The following is a 24,831-nucleotide window of genomic DNA, read 5'->3' on the forward strand; positions in this document are numbered from 1 at the left end:
CCAGGCAGTGTCCTAAAGCAGGACAAGGACAGGGACAGAGACAGTATGTGCAGCAGGGACAGAGGGCGCCAGTGCCTCTACCAGCTCCATAGGTTCCACAGATGCAGGGACAGACACCACATCAGTTGCACTATGGCAGGGTGTATAACCCCATGCCACAGGATGTTCAGGCACCTCAGACTATTGAGGGTAAGTTTCTTATTCATGGTTTGCATGGACGTGTTTTATTTGATACGGGTGCTACACACTCATTTGTAGCTAGGACTTTTGTTGCTTTGTCTGGGATGAGGACGAGGGTATGCACTAGACTTCAGGGTATCTCTGCACCATTGGGTGATACAACTATTATACATGAGAGTGATGGGCCTGTGACACTAGATATTGGCAAACTCAGATTTCTAGCCAATCTATTGGTCCTGGACATGCACATTTATGATGTGATACTTGGGATGGATTGGTTGTCTCACTACCATGCCCAAGTTGTTTGTTTTGATAGATCTATTATTTTCACCATACCTGGTCAGGATATGTATGTAGTAGCTATGCCACATTCTAAAGGGGGCGGTAGCACCTATTTGTTCCATGTGGAGGAGGAAAATGAGGAGGGGATTACTGTGTCATTGGATAACATACCGATTGTACAGGATTTTCCGGATGTATTTCAGGAGATTCCAGGGTTGCCACCTAGTCGCGAGATCGATTTTGTGATAGACTTAGCTCCAGGCACTGCGCCTATTGCTAGGGCACCCTATAGGATGGCACCGGTACAGATGAGAGAGCTGAGGGATCAGATTCAGCAGTTACTCAGCCAGGGTTTTATTCGTAGGAGTACATCACCTTGGGGAGCACCGGTTCTGTTTGTAAAGAAGAAGGATGGTTCGCTTCGTCTGTGTATAGATTACAGGGAGTTGAACAAGGTTACGATTCGTAACAAGTATCCTTTACCCAGGATTGATAACTTGTTTGATCAGTTAAGGGGAGCCACATATTTCTCCAACATTGATCTGCGTTCTGGGTATCATCAGCTGAGGGTCAGGGAGCAGGATGTTCCTAAGACAGCATTTCTCACGCGATATGGTTCTTATGAGTTTCGAGTTATGCCGTTTGAGATGACTAATGCACCTGCAGTATTCATGGACTTAATGAATAGAGTCTTCCGGGCTTATTTGGATCAGTTTGTTATTGTCTTTATTGATGACATCTTGATCTATTCTCGGTCGGAGGACGATCATGCTAGACATCTTCGTATAATCTTGCAGACGCTTTGTGAGCACCAGTTATATGCCAAGTTCGAGAAGTGTGAATTTTGGCAGCGGGAGGTGAAATTTCTGGGTCACGTGGTGTCAGAAAAGGGGATAGCAGTGGATCCGGCCAAGGTTTCAACGGTGTTTGAGTGGGGACAGCCTACATCACCTACTGAGATTCGGAGTTTTCTCGGTCTGGCAGGATATTACAGGAGATTCATCCAGGGGTTCTCCAAGATAGTAAGACCACTCACTCATCTGACCAAGAAGGGTGTACAGTTTGTGTGGGATGAACACTGTCAGCGAGCTTTTGATGAGCTGAAAAGGAAGCTGACTTCTGCACCGGTTCTGGCTACTCCGCAGAGCGGGATAGAGTATCTTATTTACACGGATGCTTCGTTGCAGGGTCTTGGATGTGTATTGATGTAGGAGGAGCGACCGATTTCTTATGGATCTCAGAAACTTAAGTCTCATGAGCTTAATTATCCAACACATGATTTGGAGTTGGCAGCAGTGGTCTTTGCCTTGCGTATTTGGAGGCATTATCTGTTGGGTGAGTCCTTCAGATTATTCAGTGATCACAAGAGTCTGCAGTACTTGTTCACTCAGGTGGTTGGAGTTTGTAAAAGACTATCATTTTTCAATACAGTACCATCCAGGGAAAGCGAATGTAGTGGCGGATGCACTCAGTCGCCGACCTGTTGGTAGTCTTTCTACTCTATTCACTACTGAGTGGAATGCTTTAAAGAGTGTGGATGAGTTATCGGATGCTTTTATGGCTTGCATGGTGGTGACACCTTCCATCATTCGCAAGGTTTTACAAGCACAACTCACCGATCAGCAGTGTGTCGACAAGGTCGCAGAGATAGCTTCCGGAGAGGTTCCATTCTACTATGTTGGGGCTGATGGAGGTTTAAGGTACAAGGGACGGTTAGTGGTACCTTCTGCTGATAATTTAAGGAAGGATGTGATGACTGAGGCTCATCACTCTGAGTTCTCTGTTAATCCAGGAGGCGATAAGATGTATCAAGATATGAAACAGCAGTTTTGGTGGGCACGTATGAAGAGGGACATTGCTCTTTTTGTTTCTCAATGTAGTACTTGTCAGATGGTTAAGATTGATCCTCAGAGGCCGCCAGGAGCTCTACAGCCACTACCAATTTCGGAGTGGAAATGGGAGAGCATATTTATGGATTTTGTGAAAGGGTTGCCAAATTCTTTCGAGGGGCATAATTCCATATGGGTCATTGTGGATAGGTTGACCAAGTTAGCTCATTTCTTGCCTATTTGCACTGACTACACTTCGGAGCAGTTGGCGAGGCTTTACATTTCAGAGATTGTGAAGCTACATGGCATTCCATTTTTTATTATATCGGACAGGGATTCGAGCTTTGTATCTAGATTTTGGAAGAGTTTTCAGCAGGCTTTAGGTACGGAGTTACACCTCAGTACTGCTTATCATCCTCAGACTGATGAACAGACTGAGAGGGTGAATCAGATTATGGAAGCTATGCTTCGGTCGTGTGTTCTGGATTTCAAGGGCCACTGGGAGGAATATTTGCCACTTGTGGAGTTTGCTTATAACAATAGTTTCCAGAAGACTATTGGTATGGCACCATTTGAGGCATTGTACGGTCGACCATGTCGGTCACCTGTTTGTTGGATGGAGGTTGGAGAGAATCGATTCTTAGGTCCTGAGTTCATCAAGGATACCTCTGAAAAGATTGCTCTTATTCGAGATCGCATGCGTACTGCCCAAAGTAGGCAGAAGAGCTATGCTGATCGTCGTACTCGGGCTTTGGAGTTTCAGGTTGGGGATCAGGTTCTACTCAAAGTGTCTCCTATGAAGGGTGTTATGCGCTTTGGGAAGAAAGGGAAGTTGTCACCGCGATTTGTTGGTCCATTCATGATTACGGATCGCATTGGAGCTGTTGGTTATCGGTTGGCACTTCCGGATACTTTGGATTGCGTCCACAACGTGTTTCATGTTTCCATGTTGCGGAAATTTCTTCGAGATGAGGATCGGTATCAGCATATCGATGTTGGGGAGATTGCGTTGCAGCCGGATGCAACTTATTTAGAGCCACCGTGTCGTATTGTCGACCGACGAGATCAGATTCTTCGTAAAAAGGTTATTCCTTTAGTTCGTGTTCAGTGGAGTCATCATAATGAGTCTGAGTCCACTTGGGAACGAGAGGATGTCATTCGCTCACGGTTTCCTGAAATATTGGAAGAAGGTAAGAGTGAATTCCGAGGACGGAATTCCTTTTGTTAGGGGGGAAGAATGTAATAACCCTAATTTTTAAAAGGATATTCCTGGTATTTAATGGTATTTAATTTATTATTTAAGTGTATTTTATTTTATTATGTGTCATTATTTTTTTTATTAGGTGCTTAATTGTTTTCTTTTGTGGTGATTTAATTTATTTAAATGATATTTAGTTATTTGATTGGCATTACTTGTTAGTGTTTTAATTATTTAATTGGCATTAATGGTTTAAGTGTAATTGGTTTAGTTATTTGATTGGAATTACTTGCTAGTGTTTTAATTATTTAATTGGCATTAATGGTTTAAGTGTAATTGGTTTAATTATTCTATGTGTGTCTTATTTTATGTGTGTCTTATTTGGTTTAATTGGGTTTACTAATTATTATTTTGTTCAATTAGATTATTTGTTAAGTATTTAATGGTGAATAGGGTAAATAGGTAAATACATCTAACTAGGGTTTTAATTACAGTATAAATTAGGGTTTTATATTATAGCCATCGTAAGTTTCTACGTTAATTGGATGGGCCGGTTTGGATTGTGAGTTGAACTTAAATGAACCTAGGGTTTAGGAAAACTCTATAAGTATAAGTTAGACGTCTGTGTAGGGTTTTTTTTAAACAAAGCACACGTTTTGTGGAAGTGGAGAAGGAAAAACGCAGTTTTTCAAATTCTGCCAAGGTTTGATCAAAACTCCGATCTGGCTTCGTCCATGGTCCGATTGAGCTGAAATTTAAAGGAGATATTCACGACTCAGTGATACACAATATGAACGGTTGAGATCAGAGTTTGACCTTGGGAACAGTGATTCGTACTCGTGAACAGTAACCGGGTCGCACATGTTTTTCCATTCTGCCCAGATTTCATCAATCATCCGATCCCGCTTTGTCTGTGGTCCGATCGAGCTGAAATTTGGAGGAGAGGTTCATGACTTAGTGATACACAATCTGAACGGTAACGATCAGAGTTTAACCTCGGGAACAGTGATTCGTACTCGTGAACAGTAACCGGGTCGCACATGTTTTTCCATTCTGCCCAGATTTCATCAATCATCCGATCCTGCTACGTCCATGGTCCGATCAAGCTGAAATTTGGAGGAGAGGTTTATGACTCAGTGATGCACAATTTGAACGGTGGAGATCAGAGTTTGACCTCAGGAACAGTGATTCGTACTCATAAACAGTAACTGGGTCGCATAGGTTTTTTTTCCATTCTGCCCAAATTTCATCAAACATCCGATCCTGATTCGTCCGTGGTCCGATCGAGCTAAAATTTGGAGGATGGGTTCATGACTCAGTGTCGCACAATCTGAACGGTGAAGATTAGATTTTGAGTTCGGGAATAGTGTTTCGTACCTATGAACAGTAACTGGGTTTTGTAACTCGCCGGGATTTTTTAAGAAGACGACATTGAAACTTTGAACAAAAGTTTCTGAGGCAAGATTCTATCCTTACTCTTTCCCTTAGGCTTCATACTCTTTGCACTCTTAAATGATTCCAGGATTAATGAAGATTAAACCAAACTAAAATGATATCTGTTTTGCTATGAAACTGGTAGTTACAGTAGTATTGTATGCTTGTTCAACCTAGACTAAGCATGTTTGTGGATGCATTGTGGTTCTGTGGTTCACGTTTTTCCTTACCACTGCTAGTATAAATTATTGGAAGGATGGGTCTAGATGATAGCTATCTTAACTTCTGTATTAGCAACTGTTGGAACTTAAATACTAGGAGGATTTGAGTTTAACACTAGATCGGTTTTGTGGAACACTATAATTTGAGCATGTCTACATACATACTGTGAATATTGTTTTGATGCTTACATTATCATAGTTAGTATCAACTGTGGAGGTTAGGATTTTGTGATACACACCCTACATATCTGTATGTCATTTGTAAGGTGTTAAATGGAAGTTTTAATTAATTCTGTCTTTATATCAGACTAAAGGGAACAACTTAAATTGGGCATGTATATGTTGTTGTTGTGACCCTGTTTATCAATGCTTATTTTATCACTGCTAACATTGAATGTTGGATGTTGGAATTTAGTTGATATATACTTGATTTATTGGTATTATTGACTACTGGAGGATTGGAAAGTAGGCACCGGTATGGGACGGTGGCATACTAAGGATGGGTTTGGTTTTTAAAACAATACCATTACCCACCTACTTGGAATAAGGATGGGATTAACTAAAAGTTAAGTCCCATGGATTTGTATTGTCATGGCAACTACTTGTTGAGCGGCAATACCAGGGATTTTGGATGGATTTTATATATGTACTGTTATGGTGCCTCGGTATGAGCTTAAGCCTCAGGACCGATGGCTTGGGAGCGTATATGCATCGGGATGTGTAGCTGGCTACGATGGTTGGAGGTGTACCCTGTTTAGGTATAGGTACATATGCCCACTTCGTGTGCGTTTTAGCATGTTACCTCTATTCAGGTTAAGACCGGCCTGTAGTCCAGTGAGAGTCCTTTAGTGTGACTATATATAAATATTTACGGACTATTAGCTATTGATGAATTGTTTAGGATGTACATGCGTATCGGGTCTCTGTTTGGATTGTAGTAGTATAGAACTTGCGCGTGGGCCTTACCCACTTCTATTTTGCAGGTACACGACAGTTCCAGGCTTAGACGTGTTCGTGCTGAGCAGAGGTCTCTATTCACTCTTCTGACGATGTAGGACTCTCTCTATAGTTTTATTTCTGGACGTTTATAACAGTTGTTCTATCTTCTGTTTGGATGTTTAATAGGGGTCCACTAGAGATGGATTCCCAAGTTGTAAACTGATGGAGTTTTGGAGTTTGGGTTTGATGGATTTTAATAATTATAATATTTTGCGGATTCTATTTTTAGTTCCTTCCAGCTTTAATTTCATTTCTTAATTTATTTTGTATTCCGTGTTCATTATAAAATATTAATTGTTTGATATTCCCTCGGGTTTGGGCCTGGGCCTGATCAACCCGTGTCTCGGATCCGAGGGGTATCACAGTATCCCACACATTACGCTACACAAGCGACCTCAAAGCTAAAAGGAACCCTACAACCCAGTGTCATTTGCACCCACGTGCTCATGATAAGACAACCTCTCAAAGGAAAAGTGACTACATGGCCACACGACAAGTCAAAGGTCACGCACACCAAGGTCAGACAAAGGAATGGAAAACAACAACCGTAATCATTCCTCCTGATGAACCATCAAACCGATCCAAAAACAACCACCAAAAGAACTCCAAAATAACCACGTATCAAATCCAACTACCGAACAAAGACAACCTGGCCGTAGAATAGAGACCAGAACCCGCCCACGATGTACTCAAATGTGTGGTTGCAATGACAGTGCCTAGTAACCGCCCACACTTACTCGTCGGTAAGGTAGCATCGACGGCAACTAGCACTGGCCCACAACACACAAATTCATACGGTAGCATGATAGTATAAGGCACTAGTTCATAACCTGCCCCCGCTAGGTCTACCCATGAAATCTTTCGATACAAATGACATCAATGTCAAAAATGATCATTACCAAAAGCACTACGGAGACCAACATTTTGTGAGAGTTGAGATATGGTCCAAAGATGTCCGGCCGGACCATCCTGGCCAATCCCAAAACTCTGACAACAATGCTATAGGTACCGCTACACTTAAGGCCTTAAATCCTCAATGCAATAAAACTAACAACTCAATGTCTCAAAACACTACTATCAAAGACATCAATCACGAATCCAAAGCCTGACAAGCAAAACAACGTCTCCAAAATCCCAGGTATCGTCCTGAAACAGATCAACTATAAGACTACTCACTGTAATCAAAGATCGGATCAAAATCCCTAACATGGATAACTAAATCCTCAAAATACAAGTCCCCCAAGTGGCACACACATCAAAATCCTGACAACCAAGGTCACAAAATTAATCTCTCAAAACCGTGCTTGGCAACACCAAGCTAAATCAAAATTCCTTAATTTTCCATCGATCCATAAACAACCACTGGAACTATGATTCCTCAGAACTACCTAGTCACAACGAGGATGAGACGACTCCACAAATAAGCCATATCCAACAGCGATCCTTCAAAACTCCTCCTAAGAGTCAACCACATCAAGGTCTCCAAAACTGAAACAAGTCTCCAAAAGACATCCCTAAACAGCGTCAAACTCACACAACGAGTCAACGAAATCCTCAATCAAATGGATACAAGTTCCCAAAAAATGATCTCACACCAATCCACTCACACCGAGCACCTCAACCTATCAACAACCACGGCAAAACTCCCCAAGGGAAGACATGAAAGAAAGGGAACCACCAGTCCTAAAAAGGATAACACCATGACTCCATCTCCAGAATGAGAGATAACAAGGTCAAAGACTTCACCCCATACATGGAAGTAAGTCGACCAAAATCAACCAAATCCTCACCAAGGACTTAAGACAACAATGGTGATCCTCACGGACCAACCAAACCCAAAACCGTGCACAAGGTGACGAAGAGAAGAGACTCACTCCTTGAAAGTTCCAAAACTGAAATTTAAGAGTTTTTGTGAGATGTGGACATGCACGCAAACGTAAAATGACATTTAAGATGCGTCCCAATGGCCCATGGCCTCAAAATAACCCCAATGCAAAATATGACCTCTCAACCCCAAATTTTTTCATAAAATTGCCTTAAAATGCAATAAATGAAACCAAAATGCAAAACCTAAAACAAAATGGTGTTTGGCCCTTGGCCACACCTCATACATGGTTAATGAGACCCTATGAAAGAATAAAAATAAAATTCCCACACCCGATGCAAATATGGCGAAGTAATGACATAACATTTTTTGTTATTTCTACAGTAAACCTTGAAAATGAAAATGCATAGAATGCAAATTAGATATCGTTGGCCTATGGCCTCATCTCATACATGTCAAATACATTATAAAAAGTGTACTTATATACACATTATATGTTTAGAATCAAATATACACATTTTGACACATAAGACTACAAATGGTACTTCAAGCCAACCTTTACAAGAATGGAAACCTTCAAGTCCACAATTCATCAAAGAATAATGAGAATCTCAACCTTGATTCCTGTACCTGAAAAATGTCCCCACTACGTGGGTGAGTAACATAAAGCTACTCGTAGGAGATGAGCATGCATAGACCTAGCGTTTTACTGTTCATTTAATTGATATAAATCAATACATATGGTCTATGCCACCTAGCGTTTTTGTCAAAAGTAAGACTCAGGGAGCATCCTAAGCTACCTTAGATCATTTCTAGCATAATTCACATCATTCATGCAATTTAAACAATAGAGAAGCATGTTATACAAAGTAACAAGATATAGATTCTCAAAGTCATCAACTTGAAATTTAAAATACGGAATCAACTAAAATGTGTCATGCCACCTAACGTTTTTGTTCCAAATGAATCTAAAGAATCATCATAGGCTACATCAATGAAACACAAATCACATTATCGATGCAAATTATTCAACATTGGAACTTCCAATACAACGCATAAAGCATGATTTCTCAAAGTTAACATCTTGAAACTTAAATGGGAAATCAAGTAAGAAACAACAAGTTACAACATCATCTAGTTATCAACTCGAAATAAAATGTGAAATCAAACAAGGTGGATACTCGAACGTCATGCCGGATTAGACCGACAACGTGGTTACTTTAGGGTTACTAGCCCACAGGTAACCTCCTTATGTGCGCACTAAACTGTAGGGGGACAATCCCCTGTACTAGAACCATGCCCTAGCCGTGGTCATAACAACGACGTCCCAAGTTTCCAAAATCAACAAATTGTACAACAACTTATATATAAACATGTATATACAAGATATTAGCTATCTACCATGCACAATTCAATTTTTGGAAACACACAACACATGCTCTAAGTCTACAACTACTATGGCATGACGAATGTCGAATCTTCAGAGTGCAATTCATTACACGCTATAACAATATCATTCAATATTGAAAACATAAACTCATGAATCAAATACAAGTCCAAAATCATGATTTAAACATACAACCACGTCAAATACATGATTAAATCATTAATGCAATAGAAACGGAAACTAATTAAATAAACTAATTAATTTCTCTAAGTTTCAAATCTCAACCAAATAATCCCTAATTAATATATGTTAAATAACATAGCATGGTCATTACATATATCTATTCAAAAACTTAATTAGGTCATTGGAACAATAAAGTAGAATTTAATTAAATTGTGATAATTAAATCTCTGGATTCTAAAGCAACTCCAAATTGTCCCAAATTAATATATGCTAGTAAATAGGTCCTAGTCATTACAAATATCGAGTTAAAAACTTAATTAAGCCAATGGAACCATTAAATAGATTTTAATTAATTCTTTTAATTAAAATCTCTAGATTTTTAAACTCATCCAAATGCTCTCAAATTAACATAGGTTAAAGAACATACCAAGGCCTATTTTAATCTCACATTACAAGCTGATTTCATGCTAGTTACAACTATGTGAATTAAACTTTCATAAAAGAAAAATATTTAATAAAAGTTACAATTCTTATTCAATTAATTCCAATTTAATATATGGTAATAAACATACCAAGGCCTAATTTACTAGCATGCCACAATTTAATTCTAAGTTGTATACGACTATGAAAATTAAATCTTAAACATAGAAAATAAATAAATTAGTTTTTAAAACTTGGATAAAGGTGATAAGTGTTTTAAATGTTGCACATTTCAGCACATAAGCTAGGGTATTTCAGTCTTTGCATCTATCTTAATTTCATGTTTTAGTCCTAATTTATGTTTATGCGTATTTCAGGGTAATAAAGTTAAAATGAGCTAATTTTGGTTCACTAAAGCCTTTTTGGAGTCAAGCAAATATATTCAGAAAAAGCTCAGAAAATGGCAAAAAAGAGGTCGCAGCCCATTGCTTGTATAGTGTATTTATTCTTCAAAAGCGGTCAATCTCAGGCCTTTGATGATGTTTCCAAAGATGAAGAAGCAAACCAATGAGCTCGGGACCAAAATGGAGCTAAATAGGGCTTAAAGGAAATTTCCAACTCTTGGGGGATCGATCCCCAAGGGTGGGGGATCGATCCTCCAGGACTTGGCAACATTATAGGATTTTCTTATTGTTTGGGCTTATTTTGTGAACTATTGGGCTTTAATAGGGTTATTACTTATGGCCCAGTGAGCCATTAGTTTAGGGTTAGTTTTTATTTTATTGAGGTGGAGATTATTATTTTAATTATTAAGTTTTATTTTCTGTACCGTGATATTACGTTCTCTCTGGAAAAAGGAGAAAGCTAGGGTTGGAAGAACATTTTACAGAGGCTTTGTCTACAATTGAAGGAAGAAGAAGAAGGAGCCAAAAGATGGAGATGGAGCTTGTTGACACCATGATCATCTTCTCCATGAGCTAGTTCTTCACTTAGGGCTTGGATGAGCCCTAAGTTCATGTAACCAAAACCTTTGTTTTTCTTTTCTTGGGGAATTATTATGTCGTAATTAAATATATGGCCTTGTGATTTATTTATATATACATGCTTGATTTGACAAATTAGGGCTTGTATTGATTAATTCTACCATTGAAATCTCCAAGTTGATTGTATGTCTATATATGATTAATTAGGGATTTTATTCTTCATTAGATGATTGAAAATTAATTCTTCCATTGATTCTATAAGAAAATTGCATGTCTATGTGTGATTGATTTAGAATTATACTCTACACTAGATACTTCTTTTAGTTGTGTTTAGTGATGGCCAAAGCATGAGACTTGGTTGATACAATTGTCAATTAATTTGATGGATAAAGGCTTAATCTTGATGGGTTGTTCTACAAATTAGTTTATTGTCATTAGGTAATTGTAGTAAAGTAGGCAATTTGTGCTTGATTATGTTAATCCATACTTTTAATTACAATTAGTATTATCCTTTTGATTGATGTGTGCTCTTATTGGATACATTTGTAAATGTGTATGGTGGGTTATGACATAGTCTTGAATGGGTTCTACACTTTAGTTTAATTGTCATTAGGTAGACAATTCATTCTTGATGTTGATAATCTATGCTTACAATTGTGATTTGTGATGATAATATGACCACATCTATAATTACACTAATGAATTCCCCATTAATTGAAAGCATATGGTTAATTGCATGGGCTTAGTGGTGAATCCTAACCCTAAGACTCTCTTCATATCTCTTTAATTCTTAGTTTAATTTAATTTAATTTACTTGCATTGTCATTTTTACTTCCATGCTTTAGATTTAACTCTAGTTTAATCACTTCACCAAAAATCTTTTTCTCTCTCTATCTCTCTCTCTCTTTCTCTCTTGTGCAATCTCATTAGCACTAAAATCAAGTTTAATCCTAACACGTGTTCAATCTCTTGGGTTCGATCCCTTCTCGCTTCATACTACATAGTATAAGTGTCTAGCGGTTTATAAATTATAAAATATGATGCCCACTTGACATTAATTCTAAACCTAAAGTGTTGTGCATTATTTTGCGCACACGCTCTGGTCGCATCAAAAGGCATGCATATAAGTTGTATAAGCTATTAAAACAATCAATACAACATTAATATAAACCTAAGACATCCCCTACCCCAATTTGAGATGAAAATCTCAAATGCCACCAAAATGAAACCGCTTCGAATCCGACGATACTTCGGGGATTTATCGGGGTTACAACATGGTGATCATTAAACCCCAAGGAAGTCATAACAAAATCCTAACTTGGTTTAAAACCCGAACTCGAAAAATGGCTAAAATGGGATTCCAATAGGTTGGAATCAAAGGTCTCGTCAAGGCAAACATTAAACACTAAAGCATTATGGCGTTTACCTCGAGGGAAGAGGCCGAAAAATAAGGGAGAAGGTTGGCAGCCCAAGGCTACCATGGATGACTGGCCAAGAGAGGGAGGAAGAATAAGAAAAGTCTACTTTTTCTTATTTCACCTCCTATTTATAGAAAAACCCTAAAAGTGTCCCGAACGGGTCCCGCCGGGTCCGAAAAAGTGAAATTCGCACAGAGGCGCTCAAACGGTAAAACACTGTGAACAAAAAAGATCCAAAATGAGACAAAATGAACAACGGAAGAAACGACGTAGAAAACTGAGTCCCGAGCACGAAGATATACCCCGAACAAGTTCAGTAGCAACCGGGATAAGAAACCTTAAAACTGGAGAAAAATGATCAGAAGGAAATTCTAAGAGTACTTGATTCGATGAAAAGTAAAAATGAATCCTGTACGAGGATCCAGCCTCAAAACAAGGCATTTTTGTAATAACTTTCATTAATTGCACAATGGCCACTATAAAAAGGGTTAATTGCATTAATGACCCATAATGAAAATAGACCTATAATGAAAATATCTTTCAAAAATATTTTCTTAAAAACCCCTGAAATAAAATATCTTCAAAAGATATTTATGAAAAATACCCTAAGAAACAAGAATGTTTCTGAAGAAGTATGCATCCATGCCCCAATAGACACCGGGAGCAACCAGATAGATTTTCTACAAAATCGAAGATACCTATTTCATGGAAACCACTTAGAATGAAGGTACGTGAAGTTAAAAACCAACTCCGAACACAAAAAGTGAGGTTGTGCCAAAAAGTGACCAACGGGGAAAAAGACGAAAAGTGAATAATGTCTAAAAAAATGAAAATGTGGAAATGACACGGTCCTCTAAGGAAGTTGTCAATCCAAAGGAAAGAGTCTCGAAAACCATTCTCAAGCACTCGAGATGACACTAAGTGATGAGAAACTGAACTCAGAAAAGAAAAGATCAATGGAAAAAAAATATCCGTAAAATTTGAGAAAAAAGAAAGGAAGGAAAATGACCGGGTCTTTACAACATACTGACGAGCCCCTTCCTATGTGTTTAGAAAGTGAACTTTTTAATGCGAGAGGTCGCTTCGCAAGGTCAAAATATGATTGTGGTTTAAGAAAGCTTTCTAGTTAAATTTACATTTATAAAACCATTACTACAACTAATGAAGTATAGTGAGTAGGGATCATCAACAGAGATTATACGTGTTGGAATTTAATTTCGACTCTAATGTACCAATTGATTGCAAAGAGAGAGATTGGTTGATTAAACTAAGATGTAATGAAATTATAATGCAAGTAAAGTAAACTAGTGAGAGATAGGAATTTAAGAGGTATGAAGAGAGGTCTTAGGATGTTGGAATCACCACTAAGCTCATGTAATTAACCACTTGCTTTCCATTAATGGGGAATACATTGTTGCAATCAAGATATGACCATAAACATAAAACACAATTTGCATATAAAAGTGTGAACTATCTAATGCAAGAGTGAATTGTCTACCTAAGCAACAAGTAAACTAAGTGTAGAACAACCCACCAAGACAAAAGGCATAATCCGTCAATTAGTTAACAAATGGGTCTAATGAGAGCACACATCAATCTAGAGAATCATGGAATTTGTAATAATAAGTGTGGAGTATTAAATCAAGTATAGATTGTTTACCTACCTAAAAACATGAATTAAATTGTAGAACAACCAATCAAGTGTAAGTATAATCCATCAAATTAGTTAACAAACCTATTCAATGAAAACACATGCTTAGCCATCACTAAATCCTTAATTAATCACACATAGACATGCAACCAACATAGAGAATCTAGTGTAGAGATCAATTCCTAAATAATCACAAATAAGACAACTTATAATTAAAATAGAGAATCATATGGAAGAATTAAATTAACAATCACAAGGTTAAGTACTAATCACAACAATATATATACAAATCTCCAAAAATAGAAATACAAGGGTTTAGATTATACAAGACTTAGGACTCATCCAAGCCCTAAGTGTAGATCTAGCCAATCATGGACGAAGTGGATGTGTTCATGAAACCCTTAAAGGCAAGCTCCAAACATGGCTCCATTTTCTTTTTCCTCTTCTTCTTTGAAGCTCTAGAGAGAGATAGTATGTGGATCTAGAGATGTGTTCTTGAGATGTGCCTCCACTTCCCTCTTTTCTTCTAACCCTAATCTCTAAGTTTCTAGAGAGAGAAACTAATGAAAATATAGAAATTACAATGAAATATATGAATCTCTCTACAAAAATAGTTCAATCCCTCATATATACAAGGCTTTGAGAGCCCAAAAATGTGAGAACTCAGCTCTAGGATCTCCCCTTTGAAGCACAGCCCGAGTTGGTTTGAAATGAGCTTTAGATATGCTTTTTAATAACTTTCGCGAACAATTCGATCGATCAGACTTTTCTTCGATCGATCAGGGTTCGATCGATCTGGTGTGATCGATCAGACTTCGCAGTTTTCAGCATCAGCCTCCTTTTTGCTCCAGATCAGCCTCCTTTTGCTTCAGATTCTCACCAAGACTTAGTTTAACTCCAAAAAGGCCTTAAGAAACCATTTTTATCCCGTTTTAACTTTATTGACTTGAAAAGGGAAATAACACGAAATTAGTCTAAAATGGGAAAATAAGATAGATAAAGGTCCTAGAACACTCAAGCTTAAAGGGTTTAAATGCGCACTTTTCAGCGCTCATTACACCCCAAAACTTAGATAGTGCTAGTCCCTAGTAATGAACTATAAAGTAAAGGAATGAAATGAACAACTATAGAACTATGAACTAGAAAATAATAAATAGGTAATGCCATTTATGTAGGGAACACGATTGCATTTAGCGTATGCAACAAGCCTTTTAAATTCCTAAGTTACCCTTAGTGGACGAGTGAAGTCTCTTGAGGGTTTTCAGAAATGATACCCACAAACATTAAGCTCATTCTCACAAAAGTGGCACCAATATTGCAAATAAGCATTGGGAGAAAAATACCTCAAGTATGCAAATTTTCAACCCTTTCCAAGTAATCTCCCAAAATGTCAACATCAAGCAAGCAAATATAGTCCTTCACACATCAAGAAAATGATCATGCAAATCAAAACAACTCTAGAATCCTTTTTGAGTGGATCGGCATCAAATATGTTACTATCTAAGCCAACTAAAGAAATGATCACATCCTTACCCTCAAACTAGCACACAAATCTAGTACCTATCATCAAGACAAAGAGTGGACCTTTTATTAAAGCATTATTTGACTAGGTGCACTTATTCTTTTCACTGAATATATATATTTTTTTTTACTATCCTAAGGATCAAATATGGAAGCATGGTGCAATGTGTTGATCTATTAAGCTTTCTAGCGATCCATGAGGTCGAGCGTTAGGTCAATGACTCCTAAACTGGACGGCTTTAGGGCATTAGGTGTTAAAACACCCCTAAGGACTTACAAGATCAAATCAACTAGGCTACAAATCAAAACAACCTCCATCTAATCATTTCCTATTTCTTACCTTTTGGGAGAAATTCTCACTTTTTTATTGTTTTTGCAACTTTTTTTTTTTTTGGATAGAAAGTTCAATTATTAACCTAGAGTTTGGGCCCTCCACCTTTCGGCGCAAGAAATTCAATGCTTGATGAGGCTAAAATCCTGGCTACTCAATGAAAATGGTGTTATCCACCTTTATCAAGAATGAAAGCTTTCAATGCACTACTAGCCCAATTGGGATATAACCAATTCAATAATCAACAAAGCATATACCCCACAAATGAATGCTAGTGTTCGCCTGTGCTAGTGTAGAATCCTAGAGTAAATCTCAAAACAATCACAAAATCAAGATAATGTGGACCGCAAGTGCAAGCAAGATATCAATCTTTTGAAAAATTTACTCTTAAATGACATCCATAAGGCATAGAGGAGTATTGGACTCTCAAGTCAAACAATTTTTAAATTCTAAGCAATATAGTCCTCAAAAGATCAAAAGCATAGCTAACATCAATCTCAAATCTCAATCATACAATTAAAGCTCAACTCAAATAGAATGCAACAAAGTAACCTTACCCCCAAACTTAAACCACACATTGCCCTTAATGTGCAATGAGAACAATGGAAAAGATGGAAAGAATATACCGTGGTGAAAAAGACATGAAGCGCGGTAGTGATCCATTGGGAAAAGGGTCTCCCCCAAACTTGGAAACAATAATCTATTTGAATAACCACACTAGCAAACTCACATCAAATATCAAATGGGATAAGAATAATCAAATCATGCATTCTAAGGCAATATAACACAAGATGAAAGAGAGATATGAGATCAAGCACTAGCTAAAGCATGAAAGTAGCATGACTACACATAAGGGCACTATGGTCAAATAATTTTTTGTATTTTTCATTTTATAAAAGCATGTATAAACAAAATGCACTAAAAATAAAGAATATGATGCATGAATAGAATACAAAAAGAAAAATAAAGAAGGTAAAATGCAATGAAAGAATATGTATAATGCAATAAATGAAAAACAAAAAATAAGAAATGATACAATAACAAAATAATGAAAAAAAAAACTATGGGATTTTTTTTTTTTTTTGAAACACGCGAAGAAAAACAAAAAATGCAAGTAATATACAAAATGGGTGCTAAGTTTAATGTCTCTAGCAAGACGGAATGCTATTTTGGAAGTTTTTTTTTTTTTCATAATTTTTTATTTTTATTTTTAGACAAAACAAATATGTATATAAACAAAAATAAAAAGGCAAGTAAATAAAAATGCAAGAAGTAAAGATGCAAGAAAATAAAGAATGCAAAGAAATAATTTTTTTTTTTTTTTTAGAAAGAAAAGTAACTAAATAAAATAAAAGAAAATGACAAAAGTAAAAGAAAATGAAAAATAAAATAAAATAAAATAGAAAAAAGAAAAAATCAAAAAGTCAAAGGGGCAAAGCTGTGATCGATCCTGACTTGGATCGATCAGACCATGATCGATCTCTATGCTCACACGATGGGACAGAGAGTTGATTGGATGCAAGGATGGCAGTTTGATCGATCGAACCTCTTTCGAGATCGATCGAACAGGCACAAAATGTTTGATTTGAAAATGACAGTGCATGCATTCTCAACCAAAGTCCCTAACAATGTGTATGAACCCAGAACATATCTAGATGACGTAAGAAATGAAAAGTAAAATAGAAATGAGGGAGGAATAGGGTTGTAAACCCTACGAAGCACTAGTGTTTAACGTCTCTAGCAAGACGTTGGGCTTTTTTAGCCCAGATCGAAAATCTTGTTGTGCATCCCCTCCTTGACGGGGTGAAAAGCACTTTGAATCCCACCCAACAAATTGTTCCCTAAGGAACTTATAGGATTTGAATCAAAGGAGATTGACGGTCCTTGGTCTATGCAATTCTTAGGCTTCCATGCCCTTTCAAACTTTGTTTTTGAAACAACTTTTTTAGAAATCAAATTGGAAGATGAACTTTTGGAAACTTGATCTTCAAGCAATGATTCAACTTTGTCACATCATGGTCAATACATTTTTCCATAACACACACTTCTTCATGCTTGTCTATTGAACTCGAGGTTGGATTAAAGATGTTCAACTTCACTTTCATATGCCCAAATGATATTTTCATTATCCCCATCCTACAATTGATGTTGGCATTTGCGGTTGCTAAGAAAGGATGGCCAAGGATAACTGGAATTTAATTCTTGGGATTTGGGACTGGTTCTGTATTAATGACAACGAAATCAACGGGGAAGAAGAACTTATCAATCTTAGTCAAAACATCCTCAATGATACCCTCGGGTTTTTTGATGGATCGGTTAGTAAGTTGCAAAACCACCGACGTCGGTTTCATGTCTCCTAAGCCCAATTTAACATATACCGAATTTGGAAGAAGGTTAACACTTGCTCTTAAATCTAAAAGAACCCGATTAATGACATGGTCACCAATGATGCAAGAAGTAGTAAGTGAACCGGGGTCCTTAAACTTTGGGAGAGTGTTGTGTTGTAAGATGGAGCTTACTTGCTTGGTCAAGACCACTTTCTTTGGTGCTTTGCTTTTGTTCATCCTCTTTTGGGTGCAAAGATCTTTTAAGACCTTGGCATAAGCCAGAATTTGCTTAATTGAATCCAAAAGTGGAAGATTGATCTTTACTTGCCTAAACACTTCGATGATTTCATTTACTTTGGTCTTTTGCTTTTCAAGAGAAATGGACTCTTTTAAGGCGTCCGGAAATGGAGCTCTTGGCTTAAAGTCTTTTTCAAGATTTTTCTTCAAAACATCTTCAACACAAGAATTATTCAAATCACTTGTCAAATCATTTTTCAACACTTTCTCACAAAGATGATCGTGCATATTCAATGAAGGAGGAATAAAATATGAAACGGGACGGGTGTCAACTTTTGGTTGCACCGGTTCACTCTCTTCATTAGAAACACCAATTCGATTGTTCACAATTTTCCCACTTCTCAAGGTCATCACCGCATTGACATGTTCAATTGTGTGACCTTCATTGGTTTCTACAACAAATTGTTGCTTTGGTGGGGCATTTAGAGGCATCTTCTCTTTCTCTCTAACATTTAAGGTACTAGCTAATTGCCCGACTTGGGTTTCTAGCTTAGCAATGGATTGAGAATGGGAATGAAGCAATTGAGTGTTTGCCTCTAGAGTACCCAAAGCAGTCAACACTTTCTCCTCAAAAGCGGGACTCCTAGAATTTCCTTGGGAGTAAGATGATTGATTGGAAAAATGAGAATTAGAAAATTGGTTTCCATGTGATGATTGAAACGAAGATCTATAACCTTGGGAACCTTGATTTTACATTGGAGGCGGAACGTACTTGCCTTGAAAACCACCTTGGGGAGGGTTTGAGCCTTCCCTTTGGCTTTTCCAAGAGAAGTTTGGATGGTTCCTCCATTTGGGATTGTAATGTGAGCCATAGGGATTATTCCCTTGGTTGACAAATGTAACATTAACTTGTTCATGATGCTCATTTTGCGCATGTTCATGGGGACAATTATGAAACCCCTCGATTCTAGAGCCACGGGTGATCAAGTCCGAGCACAGATCCGAGGGATACCAAATAATTAACATGTAAATAAGCACAGAATACAAAAGTGAAATAAGAATAAAATAATAAAACTGAAAGAATTCTAAATAAAATAAAAAAACCAAAATTATATAACTGAAATCCAATAAATCCAAAACCTCTATTAATGAAACAACTCGGGAATCCATCTAGTGGACCCCTATTAAAATCCGAAACTGAAAAGGAAACAATTGAAACAAAATCCAAACTTAAACATGGAAAGTAATCCTACGTAGTCAGAGGAATGAGTGACTGTATCTACTCTGCACGATAAAGCTTTAACCCTGGAACTGACGAACGCCTGAAAAATAAGAGTGGGTCAGACCCACGTGCAAGTTCTATCCTACTACAATTTATATAGAAACCCGATACGCAGATACATCCTAGATAGCTCAATAATAACTAAAGTAGTCCATATATGTATAATTACACACTATAGGACGCTCACTAGCCCAATAGGTTTGTCTCAGCTTGAGTAAAGATACCATGTAAATCACACATAATATGGTTATGTGTACCTAGACCTACCAGGGAACAACAACTATGTCCAGTTATCCATCCTAGGCGATATATGCACCCTAACCATGATCCTCAGACTCAAGCTTATATCACGGAGCCATAATCATAAATATATAAAGTCTGTATAAGCCTAATACAAAATATCATCCATCTGATATAGTGGCCTGACATATGTATAACAATCCATTCAGAAACCAGAGTATGTCATTCAATTGTTTATTGACCTGACACCAATATGAATAGGACTTAACCTTCGTGGTTAATCCATACCTCAACCCAGAATAGGTAGGACATAGTGTTTGAACTAATCCATCCCTAGTATGCCACCATCCCATACCGGTGCATACAATCCTCCAAACAACATAATTGATAAAACAGTAATAAGTATTCAACAACCATTCTCCAAAATATGCATAAATAAAGTTTAATACATATATGACCATATTAGGCATTCATTATAAAACTTAAAAATCATGTTCCAATCCTTTAAATTGCTGAAATAAAGCTAAGCATTTAAATCCTGTAAACAGTCCATAATTTGACATAGGTTACAACAATCCAACTACACTTATAACATGGTTGAAATATGATTAAATATTATTAAATCATATGCAAAAGATTTGCCAAGTTCCAGTAAGCAAATTAATTAACAAAATAGTATTCAACATGTAGGCCTTTCCTTAACTTCATGTTGCTACATTCCCTAATCCAATAATGTAATAATGCTTCCCAATATTTTTATAAGTCTATGGCAGTTATTTACATCATTTAGTGCAATTGAAACAGCCGTACAACCCAAAATGAGCCCTAAAATCAACTTCTGGGCGTGTCAAGGCGAAAGCAGGCTCTCACAAGTTGAGAGCCTGCTCCCAACACAAGGAAGCCAGCTCGCCACCCTTGGGAGCTGGCTCCCTCGATGTGGGAGCCAGCTCTTGCCTTGAGGGAGCTGGCTCCCTCCTTTTGGGAGCCTGCTCTCTCTCCCGTAAAAGCCATCGTCCGATTATCCTTCGTCTCTAGGGATATTCAAAGCCTCTGTAATGTTTTTATTACTTGTTCTAGGGTTCAATTAATGTCCCAAATTAATTATAAGACATTGTTATGCATCAACGACATAAGTTAAACAAAGCTTTAAACCAACGGCAGCAAGATTCCATTAGAAACTTCAATCAACCCCAACCCAGTTTAATTCAAAGCATTTAAATACAGTTCAAACATGCATAAAAAAAAATATGTTTTAACATTAATTTAAACCCTGGAGTCTACCTAGGCATGCACAGAACACAGGTTTAAGGGAAGGAGTTAGAATAAAGACTTGCCCTCAGTTTTAGCTCTGAAACCTTAAACCACCGTCTCTAAGTTTTCTGACAACTTCCTAGACTGCCATTCTACACCTCCATTGCTCTTGGTTCAACCCAGAAGCAATCCGTTCCTTCCTCCTTGAACCTCTTTGTTATTCTCTCAAGTTTCTCTCTTTGTTTCTCTCTGCCTCTCAATACGTGAATAGGGTTTGTTTGTAACCCTATACAGACGTATAATATTCTATATATAGACTTTTAAAACATAAACCCTAATCCTAATTATATTAAGAGTATGAAACGAAAAATATATAACGCCTATAGAACTAAGTCGGCTAAACCAAAAATGTGATCCTAAAAGAAAATAAACCCTAATTAAACAATTACTACAAATAAATAATTAATCTTCCACATAAACATATATTAATAAAAGAAAATAATTAAAACAAATGCTCAATTAAATAAATAATGCAATTAAATACACAATTAACCAATTAAATAAAATAAACATGCAAGTAAATAAATAAGTAAATAATCAAATCAAAAATGCAAATAAAATAATTAATTAAATACAATTAAATACCCAATTAACCAATTAAATGAAATAAATAGGCAAATAAATAAATAAGCAAATAATCAAATAAAAAATGCAAATAAAATAATTAATTAAATACCAGGACTATCCTTTAAAAATTAGGGGTATTACATTCTTCCCCTCTAACTAAAGGAATTCCGTCCTTAGAATTCGCTCTTACCTTCTTCCAATATTTCAGGAAACTACGAGTGAATGACATCCTCCCGTTCCCAAGTAGACTCAGCCTCATTGTGATGACTCCACTGAACACGTGCTAAAGGGATAACCTTATTACGAATGATTTGATCTCGACGGTCGATAATACGACACGGTGGCTCCAAATATGTTGCATCCGGCTGCAACTCAATCTCCCCAACATCGATATGCTAATACCGATCTTCATCGCGCAGAAATTTCCTCAACGTGGAAATATGAAACACATTGTGGACGCAATCCAAATTATCTAGAAGTGCCAACCGATAAGCGACAACTCTAACGCGATCCGTAATCATGAATAGACCGACAAACTGTGGGGATAACTTCCCTTTCTTACCAAAGCGCATTACTCCTTTCATAGGAGATACTTTGAGTTGAACCTGATCCCCAATCTGAAACTCCAACGCACGAGTGCGATGATCAGCATAACTCTTCTGCCGACTCTGGGCAGTGCGTATGCGATCCCTAATAAGTGCAATCTTTTTAGAGGTATCCTTAATGAACTCAAACCCAAAAATTACTCTCGCTAACCTCCATCTAACAAACAGGAGATCGACACGGTCGGCCGTACAATGCCTTAAATGGTGCCATACCAATAGTCTTCGGGAAACTATTGTTATATACAAACTCCATAAGTGGCAAATAATTCTCCCAGTGGCCCTTGAAATCAAGAACACACGAACGAAGCATATCCTCCATAATCTGATTAACCTTCCCAGTCTATCCATCAGTCTGAGGATGATAAGCAGTGCTAAGATGCAACTCTGTACCCAAAATCTGCTAAAAATTCTTCCAAAACCCTGATACAAAGCTCGAATCCTTGTCCAATATAATAGATATCGAAATGCCATGCAGCTTCACAATCTCCAAAATGTAAAGTCTCACCGACTGCTCCGAAGTGAAATCAGTGCGAATAGGAAAGAAATGAGCTGATTTAGTCAATTTATCAATGATGACCAAATGGAATTGTGATCCTTAAAAGAATTAGGCAATCCCTCCATGAAATCCATAGAAATGCTCTCCCATTTTGACTCCAGTATAGGTAGTGGCTGTAGAGCTCCTGGCAGCCGCTGATGATCAATCTTGACCATCTAATAAGTACTACATCGAGAGACAAAAATAACAATGTCCTTTTTCACACCTGCCCACCAGAATTACCGCTTCATATCCTGATACATCTTGTCTCCTCCTGGATGAAATCTCAGAATGATGAGTCTCAGTCATCATGTCCTTCCTCAAATCATCACCAGAAGGTACCACTAAATGTCCCTTGTGCCTCAAACTTCCATCAGTCCCAACATAGTAAAATGGGACCTCCCTAGACGTTATCTTTGTAATTTAGTCAATGAACTGCTGATCCGTGAGTTTCGCCCTTAAAACTTTATGAATGATAGAAGGTGTAACTACCATGCAAGCTATAAAAGCATCCGACAACTCATCCACCGTCTTTAAAGTATTCCACTTAGTAGTGAATAGAGCAGAAAGACTAGCAGCGGGTCGGCAACTGAGTGTATCTGCCACCACATTCGCTTTCCCTTGATGGTACTGTATGGAGAAATGATAGTCTATCACAAACTCTAACTATCGACGCTGTCTCATATTCAGCTCCCGCTGAGTGAACAAATACTGTAGACTTTTGTGATCACTAAATAAGCTGAAGGATTTTCCCAACAGATAATGCCTCCAAATGTGTAAGGCAAAGACCACAGCTGCCAACTCCAAATCATGTGTTGGATAATTAAGCTCATGAGGCTTAAGCTTTCGAGATCTATATGAAATCGGTCGCTCCTCCTGCATCAAAACACATCCAAGACCTTGCAAAGAAGAATCTATGTAGACAAGATACTTAATCTCGTTCTATGGAGTAGACAAAACCAGTGCAGAAGTCAACTTACACTTTAGCTCATCAAAAGCTTGATGACTGTGTTCATCCCACACAAACCTTACACCCTTTTTAGTTAGGTGAGTGAGTGGTTTCGCTATCTTTGAGAACCCCTGGATGAACCTACGATAATATCCTACCAATCTGAGAAAACTTCGAATCTCGGTAGGTGAAGTAGGCTGTCCCTACTCAGCCACTGCTGAAACCTTGGCTGGATCTACTGCTATTCCCCTTTCTGACACTATGTGACCCAAAAACTTTACTTCCCGCTGCCAAAATTCACATTTCTCGAACTTAGTATATAACTGGTGCTCACGAAGTGTCTGCAAGACTATGCGAAGATGTCTAGCATGATCATCCTCTAACTTTAAATAAATCAAAATGATAATGACAAATTGATCTAAGTAAGCCCTGAAGACTCTGTTCATTAAGTCCATAAAAACTGCTAGTGCGTTAGTCAGTCCGAAAGGTATGACACAAAAATCAAAAGAACCATATCTAGTGAGAAACGCTGTCCTTGGAACATCTTGCTCCCTAACCCGAAGTTGATGATATCCAGAACACAGATCAATCTTAGAGAAGTATGTAGCTCCCTTTAACTGATCAAAAAGATCATCAATCCTGGAAAAGGGTATTTATTGCGAATAATAACCTTATTCAACTCCCTGTAATCTATACACAGGCAAAGTGAACCATCATTTTTCTTCCCAAACAAAACTGGTGCTCCCCAGGGTGAAGTACTCCTGCGAATAAAACCCTGGCTGTGTAATTGATGAACCTGATCCCTTAGCTCTCGCATTTTCACTGGTGCCATCCTGTATGGTGCCCTAGCAATAGGCGTAGTGCCTGGAGCTAAGTCAATCACAAAGTCTATCTCTCGACTAGGTGGCAACCCTGG

The sequence above is a fragment of the Cornus florida genome, unplaced genomic scaffold, assembly GCF_030987335.1.
Source record: "Cornus florida cultivar Cherokee Brave unplaced genomic scaffold, ASM3098733v1 CherokeeBrave_3.0.0_Hap2_Chr07, whole genome shotgun sequence".
NCBI lineage: Eukaryota > Viridiplantae > Streptophyta > Magnoliopsida > Cornales > Cornaceae > Cornus > Cornus florida.